General features: G+C 42.2%; 1 protein-coding gene across 5 annotated transcripts in view; it reads left to right on the top strand.

Annotated features, from left to right (window-relative positions):
* The first annotated feature begins 3,543 nt into the window (after positions 1–3,543).
* The window catches only part of LOC114876408 (protein Fe65 homolog), a 114,193-nt gene continuing 105,030 nt past the window's right edge, over positions 3,544–12,706 (top strand). For all 5 annotated transcript variants that reach the window (XM_029187858.2, XM_029187856.2, XM_029187861.2 and 2 more), the window contains exon 1: positions 3,544–3,867. The gene's annotated coding sequence lies outside the window, so the exon portion shown is untranslated. The remainder of the gene's footprint in view (positions 3,868–12,706) is intronic.

The following is a 12,706-nucleotide window of genomic DNA, read 5'->3' on the forward strand; positions in this document are numbered from 1 at the left end:
CAACAGAGCAGCATTATTATTTTCTCGACCGGAAATTTTAATCGATGCAGAATATACAAAGCTGCCCGGCCATTGCAATTCTAATCTGAGGAACACAGAAATTTCAGGAAAATAACTGCCGGGAATAAGGGCGACGGTAACAAGGATCCACGATGAAAAAGATGTTCTGTTTACCATGTTAATTATAATTTACACTTACCTGATTAACCCGACGAATGTCCACGAGCCTCGGTCCGCACCGAACGTGTTAGGCTTAATGAGTTCCCCTTAACAAAGCAAACTCGCCTCGTTGTCCCAGCGTGCGTCTAACGATAAACAGAATATCTAATGCTGTTCAACCACGATGAATCTCGCGCTCGTGCCTAATTCCTCGTGCAATCCTTCAGTTATATCCAGCAGCTATCAGTGTCGCCCTTTCAACCGAAAATTCTAATCAGCACTGAACCATCAGTCAGTGTTAGTCACTGCAGACTCGGTTGCGGTTACCAGTGTGATGCTGGTAGGAAGCGAAGACGGTACGGAGGCATAGAGGAAGAGGCCTCCAAGTGTTGCATGTTAAACAGATAGAGCAAGAAACAAGAAGATAGAGGGAAGACAATGACGAACGAGGGTTGCAAGAGATAAAACGAGAGAGAAATAGCAATACAGTGGAGCGGCTTTTCCATACCTCGTACAGTGAATCGCAAAAGTATTCTCGTACCCTCTCAATTAACCCTTCTATGAAGAGTGCAGGATCATATTGACATAGTTACAGAAATAAAATAAGCGAGACTAGAAAGATTTGAAAGCCGATCCTTTGCTGACTCGACGTATAACTTGGAATTCAAATTTGTTTCTAAATTTCTTTTCAATTTCATTTTCTACAATTTAATTAACGCAACAGATATTCTTGTTAATCAGCGTCGTAATATTTCTTTGCCCGTCCAATTGAAAAGATATAGATACTTATACGACTCACTGTACACGTAGATATATGCATGCTGAACGTAGGAAAGCAAAATACAGTGGAGAGGTGAAGTGACGTAGAGGGTTGGTGACGGCAGAAAACGCGGCAGGGGATGCGTTACGTCATGTGTGAAATTACAATCACCCACCCTTAATGCGCTCGCCTTGACTCACCCCATTCTGTCCACGCATGCTCCTGTGAGCGTGCATGTACAAGCGTGTTACAACTATTTCTATAAGTATGCGTTATTATTCTACGCAAACGTACGATGTGCTCCTTGTGTTTACAATGTTATTCCAACTATAAAATGTATACATCGTGGGTCAGTTCGTCTTCGTTTCAATTACTTATCCCCATACAAAGAAATCTAAAGGGGATAAGTCAGGTGACTATAGACTATAAGGGTAATAACTAGATGTAGGTATCGGTGTTTTGTCCGTATCTCCATAATAAAGCTCTAGTTTCTCTGTTTTATCACGTAACACTCTGTACGTAACGTCCGCGTTGTTTGGTATTCCGGGTTACCCTTTACATCTATACTGGCGATAATGAACACCAGTGGCAACAGAAGTATGCGCTATACGATAGGAAGGTTCGGTGCATCGGCCCTGAAGAACCTTTGGTAAACTTTGACGCGTAAACTGGCCAGTACGTAGCTGATCAGCTTGCTCGGTTATACGGTGCGGCTCGAAAATATAATCGTTTAATGGCCATGTACGTTTTCACGCTACGAGGGCGACGGGTGAACCTAATAAATTGATACACTGGGACGATACAATGGTTGTTAATTTCCTGTCAGACCCACCGGTACTGTTAATTAATTTTATGTAGCTTCAATGGGGCCGCTTCTATCAGTTCACGTAATCGGCCCGGTGCTTTCGACATTCATGAGAAGAGTTCTTAAGCGCCTTGTTCGGGAACGATTTTAACCCTCGAACGACGAAGTCTGGTCAATTGTGACCCAGAATTATAAAACATGGACCACTTTCATTCAAATTGGGTAGATAATTGAATTTATTAAATAAGAATAATATTTAATGGAATTGTTTAAAAGTCTCGCTGAAATTTTACACTTGATTATCGATCGAAAAGGGAGCAGTGTTCAATATTTCAGCAACCGATTTCAGACAACCGAATGTCCGACGCGGAGTGCGTAGTCGTGCCAAGAGCGGTCAACGCGAATGAGATTAATAAATATTAGAGGGACAGGGATACTCGAGGGATGCGCGTGATTTAAAGAGGTCCATGCCACTGAGTGTTTTAATAAATAAACGGCCGTCGGAGCAGCAGTACGCAAAATTACTTGGGAAATTGTACGTTTTCCTTTTTTTTTTTTTTCGCAGCTCGACGAATAATCGTTTTTGTCTAACTTTCTATAGTCTAGATGTGGCTATTTCTATAAAATAACAAATTCTGTGCACGAGACCATCCGCGTCGAAGTGGAGTTATCACGGAAATTAATTACGAGTAATTATAAAAATAAAAGAGCGGATGATGTAAAACGAGGAGAGATCATTTAAATGCATCCGACATCTATCATTTCGGTGTAATTACTTCATGATGTGATCTTTTAATGAAAATTCTCCAATTTAACCCGACGCTAGGTCTGAGCCGTGGCTCGTTATTTTTATGGTGTTTGAATTTAACGCGGTTTAGCTCTGCATTAAAGGCTCGCGAATCGACGCGCTCCGCGGGTGCGTTTCAAACACGCGACGTTGCAAATAGTGTCTCGAGTGTTGGATTTTTAAAAATATTACATAATGAATTTATTTAAAAAGCGATAGGAGAAGATACACGTAAATTGGGAATAGAACATGGTTGTTTGTATTGATTTTTACACGAGCGTCGTAGGAGCGCGTGCCACGAGGTTATGGTTCACTTGTGTAGCCCCCCTCCCTTTTGGCAAGTGCACAATTACACATACGGTCTCGTGCCGTGCTTCCTGAACCCATTGTCTATTATAATCATTAACGGGATTCCGATTATCCGGTAGAACGCCTCGCTACCGGGCATAATAAGCTTTTCAATTTTCTGGTTGTTACAGATTTTATCGATTGCTCACCCTCCTTGTTAAAGGCTTGTTCAACATCGAACGATTGGTATTAATTGTCATCGAATAATGACATCTGTATTTGTTGCAACCATTTCATAAAATGCCTAAATATTAACTATATTTAAAATTAAATTAACGATTTTAGAAAGTGTTGTTTCTAACAAATCCTGTCGCTAATTAAAATCAAATTAATTAATAGTAGAACGCTTGACTTCGAAAACCGTATGATTTATATTTACAAGGTTCGAGCGAGAATCAAATTCAAATAGCTCTCCTAAGTAAGCATTAAAAAGTAGTGTTAATTAAATGCTAATTATCTGTGAGAAACAATAATAGTTGTTTGGAATCGATACTATAAAGAAAAAGCATTTCGATTGCAAACGTAATCATAGAAATTAGCAAACAAGCATGGTGGAAATATCAACATCAACATACATACCTGACCGCGGTGCTATGGTAGACCGGTGGTGGGGATGAGAGAGATGCCCAATGGCGTTTGCGCGTGAGACCAGTCACGTAACGGGGGACACATTCGTGGGGGAATCGTAGGAACGCGGTCGCATCGTCGCCCGGCAGCGCCGCGACGCCCTTGAGGCGAACTAGACGTTTTATTCTGTGTGCTTGCCAGCAAGACATTTCGCCGTTTCTAACCTTGTTCCGACGCTCCGTGTCATCCCGTTCGTTGGTACAGTGTGTAACGTAGTGTCCTGTGTCGTCATATTTTTCTTTCTTCTTTCACGCGTTCGGTCTATTTTCACTTTTGTGCCGATCAGTTACATGTGAATCATCCAATCAGTGAACAAAAGAAGAGTCAGCTGACGCGAGACGACTTTCCCTCTACATCCTACCAATATTCCTGATTTACACGGTAAGTCTTTTTCTTTGTCTTTACAGGAATTTCATAAAGATCAGTTGCATCGTTTGCGAGAAATTTAAACGGTTGTCAGCCATTTGAACGGACTCCTTTCATAGGTTCGCTCGCGTGCTTAAGCGGTACTTTCGCGCGAAATTTTTAAAGACAATTACCTCTCTGATGGAGCTGCGAATCATATTTTTGAGGAACGTTGTCATTTTGTTCTAAAACGACACTGTTATGGGCCAAAACGACCATGTATCCGACTACTGCGCTAGTTAGGAATATCTTTCTTACGAGGGTTAATGTCACGTAAATTCGCGCTTAAACGCGTGGCGAAGGACGCGTTTAACAACATTTAGTTTCACGCTGCTTTTCGTTAATACACCAACAGTTTTGTAAACAAGGGTCGATTTTCTATTTTTAATATCGCGTACGTGGCAAGGGTCACGTACAAGCCACTTGTACTTTCAAGGAACAAAATGTGTTTTTCTGTAGAGGGCAATAGTGTAATTTTCTTGTATACGTCCTTGACACGCTTAATTCGCCCACGACAGTCGATAAGTTGTGTACAGTTTTAAGGAGACTTTCGAGGTGGTGGTAATTTCAAGAATATTAAAATTCACAGAATTTTATCTTATATTCTAATGTATCATCTAATAACAGGTGTTCTTCATTATTTTTATTCAATTATTCTTTAATTGAATTTTTTGTTTTACATTATTGTATATGTTTTGTAAGTTTGGGTCACGATTGATCCAGGTTCCACCGTTCAAGGGTTCGTATCATTACATATTCCGTAAAAGGGGTGTATGTAAATAAATCGTTTAGAAAACGAGTCTAATGACGATCAACGCGACGACAAAGGGAATACAACCACAGTTTCACGTCCCGTCGCTAGACCTTTTTCTCTTCTCTTTTCTTTTCATTTTCTCGTTTCTATTCTCTCGAAGCGTCGAACGTGTCTCGCACAAACGACAGAGCCGTACTCCCTGTGCATTAGTTTTTGCTGCCTCCCTCCGTTTCGTTTTTTCTTCGCCAAAGGGTGGTACAGAGGGATGTTTTTCTCGGGCAAGATCCCAAGGAAGAGGGGAAAAAAAATTGAAAATTGAAAAATTATGAGATTGCGTTTTCTTATATTCAAGATTCGGCATTTTGAGTATTAAAAACGGTATGTAAAATTTTGTCCCTATTTTTTAGAATCCTACGTCTAGTTCTTTCTCGTTTTCAGTCATTCTTCGCTCCTCTCTTTCCATCTTCTTTCCTTCAAGTTTCTCCTTTGTCTCCCTGGAAACCTTGCGGTAGTTATGCGACGTTCGGCCCAGCCACTTCGCTGGTGGGGTTAGAAAAAAGGGGGTTGGGGGTCGACTTGAGGGGTTGTAGGTGGGGTGGGTTGGTTGGCAGTGGGCTGAGGGATGGGAGTGGAGAGGATACGGTCCTGAACGTGACTTGGATGCAATATTTAAAAGCGGCACAACGTCAATACTCTACTCTTCTTTTCTCTTTCTCCGTCTACTTGTATGTTTCCTTTCCTTTTCCTCGACGACATCTTCGCGATCACATCCCTCCTCTTACGATCGGTTACAACAAGACGATCCCGAATCGGTCGCTTGGTCTGACCTTAACCCGACATCATCCCCTTCGCCGACCCTTCGGTCCGACGCGAAGGGAGCCTAATGTTTCCTGAAATTCGTTACCTCCTCCCTCGTCGCGAACACTGGCCGGCGATTCTCTGCAAAATTTCTCCGTTTAACTTGGACATTCTTCGGGAAATCTCGTCCAACTAACCCTCTGCGAGTTCGTTGCGAGGGAAGATTAGGTTGGGGATGGTAGCTGCATTTCCAAGAGGGGAAACACGAAACTTGCAGTGGCGCGCGTTAATACTCGGACGCCATGAAATTTTAAAAAATAATTATTGAGCGTTAACTATTTAAATATCGCGCTGATCGAATATTAATATCAGCCACCGTAGGAATGTTGCGATTTATCGCCCGATATTATTCATCTCGAGTGGCAGTTAAATTTCTAGATCACCCGGAGAAAATTATTACCGCGTTCCTTCTTCGCTAATATCGCCGGTTCGGGAATATTTTATCAGTTTCTGACGCCTCTCGGTAATTTATTTCTAATGCCTTCCTCTGTCGCGGTCGTGGCCGAGAAAGAAGGACGACAAAGGTGGAACGATGATATAAAAGGGCGAGAAAACGCAGGAAGTTATGACAATTATGAGAGGGGTGAGAGAGGAAGAAACGTCTAGATGCGCGACGGCTCGTGAAATGAAATCGGGACGAAGGGTGATCGTTTATAAGTTCGACAGATGGAATTCCTCTTTTCATCCGTTTTTCTTCCTCCTTATTTTTTCTTTTTTCCTGCCCCGAAGCACGCACCGCTGCTGGTAAATGAACCTCCTATGATCCAATTAAGACATCAACCGAGAGAAATACATTATGGTTCTAACGTTCGACTTTTGGCTTTATTATTGCATAAAGTAAATGAAAATCTTGGAGATAATTAGATTGTGGCTACGATTCGTTTCCTTCGGTGACTATATATTTTGTCGCTTTATATTTGCCTTCTTGCCAAATTTCTATCCCATTGGGAATGAAAATTAGTTCTTTGCACGAAGTTTCTCCGCCTCTCCCGTGAAATTATGAAACATCGCAGAAATGTTAATTAGGTTTTCGATATCGTAATTGATGAAATTTGCGTCGAGCTCGACTTGCGAAGAACGTTTCTCTGCGACAATAATTTCCGGTCGAATAACAACTACAATTTTACTTAATTCAGTTCGGAGACGAGAATACTCGGTGAAATAATTTCTGTTGTAGGTATCGTTATTATCTTTTCAGATGACTAAGGTTGTGAACTTAATTATGTAGATACCTATAAGTTTGTAATAACCATCATAAGACGTTGCCTGGTAATTTGCAAAATTTCGAAGATTCGGTAAATTACTGAAACGAAAGCTATCAGCAGTTCAAGCATAGTTTATTACGATTTCCATAAAAGGGGGTTGCAGAAATTGCATCGAAAGAGTAACCCTCTTTTCCTCTTTTCGACGGGTAACAGAATGCGTTAGAGTTCCACCCCTCGCGCGACCTCTTTCTATACTTCGTTTTACGCCCACGCCCTTGCCCTTGACTTTCTCACCCTTACTGCCTTCGGATACCACCTTATCCCGAGCTTAATTCGTGAAAGGAACGGTCGATGAAGGGCGTGTCTGGATGTTCGAGAAGATCAGTTAGGAGGGAAGAAAAATTTTTAGGGTTACCTACAATATACTTGCCCACGTTTTCCTTGTAATCAAACTTCGATATTACGTATTAGCATATAAATGATATGCATATTCAACGTTATTTTCTTTAAGTTTTCTCTTTTCTCGTAATAAATGATTAATTTACAAAATTTCAACCATCCAACAGCTATCGTTATTTCCTGCACAGCGAATGGTTTTCGGACGAAATAGCGAACCATAGCGAAAGGATTCAGCATTGTTGGTAAATGCATATTCGTGCTTATTCGCGACGTTTTAACCAAGGACTATCCGTAATCAATATTTGCGTGTCGCTTTCACGTGCACCGTTAACTGCTATTGACCAGAATGCCACCCGTTCCAAGCGTCGTTTCCTTCGATAACGACCCTATAAGGATTCCGAAAGGGATCCTCGAATCTATAGGTTTACACTTAATTCTGATACGCCGGCTACTACGGAAACCCCGTTTATACGGTAACTGCTCTCTGATGCTGGATTTATGAACTCGCTCCTATCAAATTCAATAATACAGCGAGCAAGATGATTTACACGAAGACCGTGAGCGTTTGCAATAATCCGTGAAACCGATAAATTTATTTTAAACATTCAACGACTACAAGATGCGATAGGGCACAGATTTCATTTATGTTTCATTAAGGATAGAAAGGTATGGCGAATAAATTTTCTGTCCAGGGTTGTAAGGACGAGCACCGGTGAAATATTTATTTCAACGCCGTTGTAATTAAGTATTGCACCCTGACAGGCTGTAATTTACCCGTTGAATGTGTCTACGTCACGATGAGAGTTTACGAGCAGTTTGCGCGAGAAAATTGCAGCGAAAGGATGGCTTAGCGGAAAGAAATTTTCCTTCGTGTTTCTACGCTACGCGAGAACGTAATCGTAACGAAATTACTCGCGATGCGAATTGATTTTCTTCCTTGTCAGCTAATTTCGAAAGGAAAGTCACCCCGCGCAACTCGTCCGGACTTTGTCTTTCTGCGAACGGTTTACAGAAAGCTCTTCGCGTTGTGTGTTACAACAGGCCCCAAGTAATAGAGGGAGTCTCCCGAGAACTTTCGACCTGGAAATTCAATTTCCATCGCGAGCTTCGCAGCAATGTCTCGCGACCTTTTTTTTTCTTCTTCCTCCCTCGCCGTCTGTTCGCCTCCTTTTCCTTCTTTTTTTTTCACGGATCTTATCTCGCCCGAGAGACGTGAAACACCTAGACGGGGACGATTTTTACCTCTTTTTTCTCTCCTTTTTTTTTATTCTCTCCCCTCGTGTGTCAAGAACGAGAGGAGAAAGGTGGCGGGTGATAAGAAGAATGACAAAACGAAAAGGGAATGCTCCCTTTGAGGTAACGTTTTGCTCGAACTCGAAGCTACTACTTGTCGTTGCAGACATTCAAAAGCGTTGCTTCTTGTGGATTTTATTTTGCGATTGGTTTCTAGGTAACGGAAAAGGGGAAATCGATTTCAAACGTAACTTTATGGTCGCGTGTAATACAAACTGGATGATAGGAACGTTGCTACCGACAGCTGTCAGACGTATAAAATATCTCGAGACACTGTATGTGTATACAAATTTTTATAAGTTCCAAATTTTCCACACGATCAATGTACCCCTATCCCGATGTTCTTTGTCTGACGATATTTGAACAACTTGCCTCGACATTAATATCCGAGCTAGATCGAACGGAAAAGGAAGGTCGTATCTCATAGCAGGATAGGAGTACACCTGTTACTCTGCTGAATACATGATTCTCCGCTTGTACGGAGGCATGCATATGCATATGCAACGAACAAATAAACTCCTCGTACTCGAAACATACCCGTAAATATCATTCTATCGTTTTCAAAGAAATTTTATTGACAATGGAACTTTTACACGATGCTAATAATTTGGAAGTTAAAAGATGTTAATCCCGGTTCTCGGAATTTCGCCACCTTCGTTCAGGAGAAAGGTGGCATTGTATTGGGGGATCGGCTTATCCTCTTTTCTGTCGACAATATTGAGGTTTGTACCGTCCAACAAGGTTCAAGGGTGATGCTTAAAGGCTGATGTCCTATCGCTATCCTAGTATCTCGACGAGACTAACTGGCAGAAAGGGTCGTGGTCCATCGTGTTCGGCCCATACGTACCTGTCTCCTCCATCTACACGTATGTGTGCGCTTGTACCATCTTTACTAGAGAACCAACTACGGAAGGATAACACCATTTTATGTCCCTGGGAGGTCGTAAAGATACCAAGCAGACGTGCTTTCCTTCCTCTTTTCCATCCCCTTTCGGCGTCCAGGCTAACGTCGAATCTATCCGCCTGTACACGCACGAGGCAGACAAAATCAAGGCGCAACAGAATTGCCCTTACCCTCTTTTTCCACTTGTCTCTTCTTTCGCACGTAGCCCGAAGACCAATCGGTTCGTTTATTAACCGGAGCAAGGAACGCGATAAATAAGGGAGGCTGGATAAACCGTGTGTATATTAGCTCTTTGGTGAAAACGAATTTAGAAGAGAATATAGGTTTTTTAACCGACTTCGAAAAAGGAGGAGGTTATTCAATTCGATCAATATATATATATATTTTTTAAATTCTGAATACCCTATAGAGTCAAGACGATTAATCAGAGTTCTTTAAGATGATTTACATTCGTGGCACGTTTATACCCTTCGGCTTGCTCGAAGCTTTCCGTCATCAAAGTCTTTCTCAATAGGCGAACACTAGCGGACGATGAAGACTTTATCGGCTGTCAGGCAATACTGGCGACCGGTGCATTGTGACTGGTCGAGATTAAAGCTATTGTTTTCGCGATTGCTCAAATCCAATGACCCAAGGGAGCACGTGAAACGAGAAATAGAGAAACTCCGCTGAAAAGTAGCTTCTCTTCGTTCGCGTTATACACAAAAGCTTTGTTAATTTCCGGTAATAGAGTATCCCGTCTTACACCGACCAGCTCACTTTTGCTACCGATTGAGTTTTATCGGTGCCCGAACGGTTATCCGTTTCAGCTCGTTACTGTTCGAAAGATTCGTTTTATTCTCGGTTCACCAGTCACTCGAGTGATCGATACTTTATAAACTGGCTATATTTGCTGTATCGGTTTCCACTTGTTATTTTGCAAGTTCCATTCGTAGCCGCGCGTAACCGTCGCAGAACGAATAATACGATTCCCTTTCTATCGAATATGTGTACAATTTTTCTTAACAATGCTACTATAGATATTAGGTCAACACAAAAGTTCACGTTCCTTTTTCTATTGATAGTTACACCGTCCTTGCTGTGCATGATTTATTTGACCGAGTTAAATACGTAGCGTGAAAATCGATTAATCAATTTTCGAGGAATCGTCGCGTTACGAGTGTAGTTTAATTCACCGATCGACAAAGACAGAAATGACTTATTCTTTATAATCTGGCCAACGATCCCACGAGCCCTGGCGAGACTTTTGCCGGCTAAATGAACCACTAAATCACTCAGACACGATTTATTATCGTTATTACGCGTCGTCGCTAGGTGGGAGAATGGCAGAACTGGAAAAAGCGTGCAAAAAACGAGAAATAGATAGAGCAGAGGAAAGAGAAGGAAAAATAGGATTGGCGTTAGTGTTTACCACCCGTTCCCGCGGGAATCATCCGTCGGGTAGCACTGAATGCCACTATCCGCTGCACTCCGTTCACCCCTTTGCAGCAGCAATGTTTCAAATCCCTGTTTTTTCTTTTCTTTTTTTTTCACACACTTTACTATCCTGCCCGTTCCACCTTTAATACGGTTCTCGTTTCACTCGCAGCAATACGCTCGTGGAAAAATTTCCGTAACGTATCGCGTTAGACAGGAAAATGAAATTTTCCAACGTTTCACGATTCGTATTAAGAGAAAGTTTGGTAAAACAAGCTGACCGAATCGTTCGGGATACCTACTATTGTTTTTCTGTCACAATAATTCACGTATAGTGCTAAATTTCAGATCGTAACAACTGTTTAATAACTTCCGGTTCTCCGCTACAGTTCGGAATCACGATTTTCTGATTTCCGCGAGAAATCGCGTACAATTTCCGAGTTACAGTTTCCCGATATTTTCTAGTTGCGGTTGTGTGCGTTAAAAGGCGCTGACGCGGATTATTATAGGGAAGTGTGCGAGGAAAAAAATCTGTGTACGTATACAATGAAACGATGGAAGAAGGTAAAAGATAATAGAGGGTGGAAAGAGAGGAAGGATAACAGCGGGAACAGTGAAAGAGGGATCCTTTCCAGGGCAATGCCTAGCCTCCTAATTGCATGCCAGAGAGTGACTGCATCTCCTCCCTTTTCCTTCTTCCTCTTTCTCTTTCTCTTTCTCTCCCAATGAGTATTTGCAAGCTGCCCAACCCTCTAACAGCACGCCACTCCGGAAACGTGGCATAAGAAACGTTATTGCGCCACTCCGTGAAATTTCCTGCTACGACCCTGTCGCTATCCCCTTTTCTCCATTCCGTTGAACCACCCTCTGTTACCATCCCCCGTCCACGATGTGCATTCGGCAAAGCAAGTATATTACGCTCCGGGTTGACGTTCTTCCTGTATCCTTTCAACCGGTCTGCTAATATCCTCGAACAAGGCTGTAACGGAAAGAAAATGCAAGAAACGGGGAACGAGAAGAAGCGAGATGAAATCGTTTAACATCGTTGAATTATTAATTAAGTTTCATCAGAACGAAAAGAGGCAGTGGTCGAGATAAAAATAAACGGGTGGAAGACAATAGGATTTAGTTGTCGATATTCGAAAGTATCGAAAGTCCATGGAAGAGAATTAATTTATTGTCGTAGCTTTAGTTAGTCAAAAACAATCGAATCCGTCGCTCGTCCTCTGTACCGTTCCGATAGTAATGTTCCATTTAAGAGGATTAGTTCGCTCGGTAATTTTCAATTTACTGCATCGCTGTTACCGGTGTTCGCTTTAATTAAATCAAGACCAACTTCTGGCCGGTGCTTCTATTTGGTAGAACCGTACACCGTGCGAATTCGGGTAATTCGCACGGCTGATACACGTACAGAATTCTCTATAAACTTCCGTTTATTGTTTACGTAGTAACGATAACGTAATTATTCATGAGGAAATTTACGCTAGAAACGTTTGGTTTCAGTTCCTTTTTGCGCGCGTTCAGGAAGAACGCTGTTCGATTTCTTGACGTGGCCGAGGGATACCAACGGTCCTCCGTACCTGTTGATCCCCTTCCTCGGGATCCTCGATCCGTTCTGTCCGTCCTTCTATACGTAGCTGGAAGGAGGTAAATAACTGGTGGGTAGGGATCAAGGGTGGAATTATGCTAGCTTCTCGAAAAGCAATAAAATAAATCATGCTACGCGAGAGGGCACGAGTCGCGACTCTATCCACCTACCCTTACTCTGTCCTTCATTCTCTTCTGGCTTCAATAGGAGAAAGCTGTCGAGGAGACTCCTCCCACGGGAAATCAGAGAAAGATGCACTGCGATGCGAGGAGGTACCTTCACCTCCATCCCCTACCTCCTATACCTACCCCCATCCTTCTGTTCATAGAACGACGATACACATTTTCGCTTTCCACACGCCCGCGCGTGTGTACAATCTTTCTACTTTCCTTCGTTTC

This window comes from Osmia bicornis, chromosome 1, assembly GCF_907164935.1.
Source record: "Osmia bicornis bicornis chromosome 1, iOsmBic2.1, whole genome shotgun sequence".
NCBI classification, from domain to species: domain Eukaryota; kingdom Metazoa; phylum Arthropoda; class Insecta; order Hymenoptera; family Megachilidae; genus Osmia; species Osmia bicornis.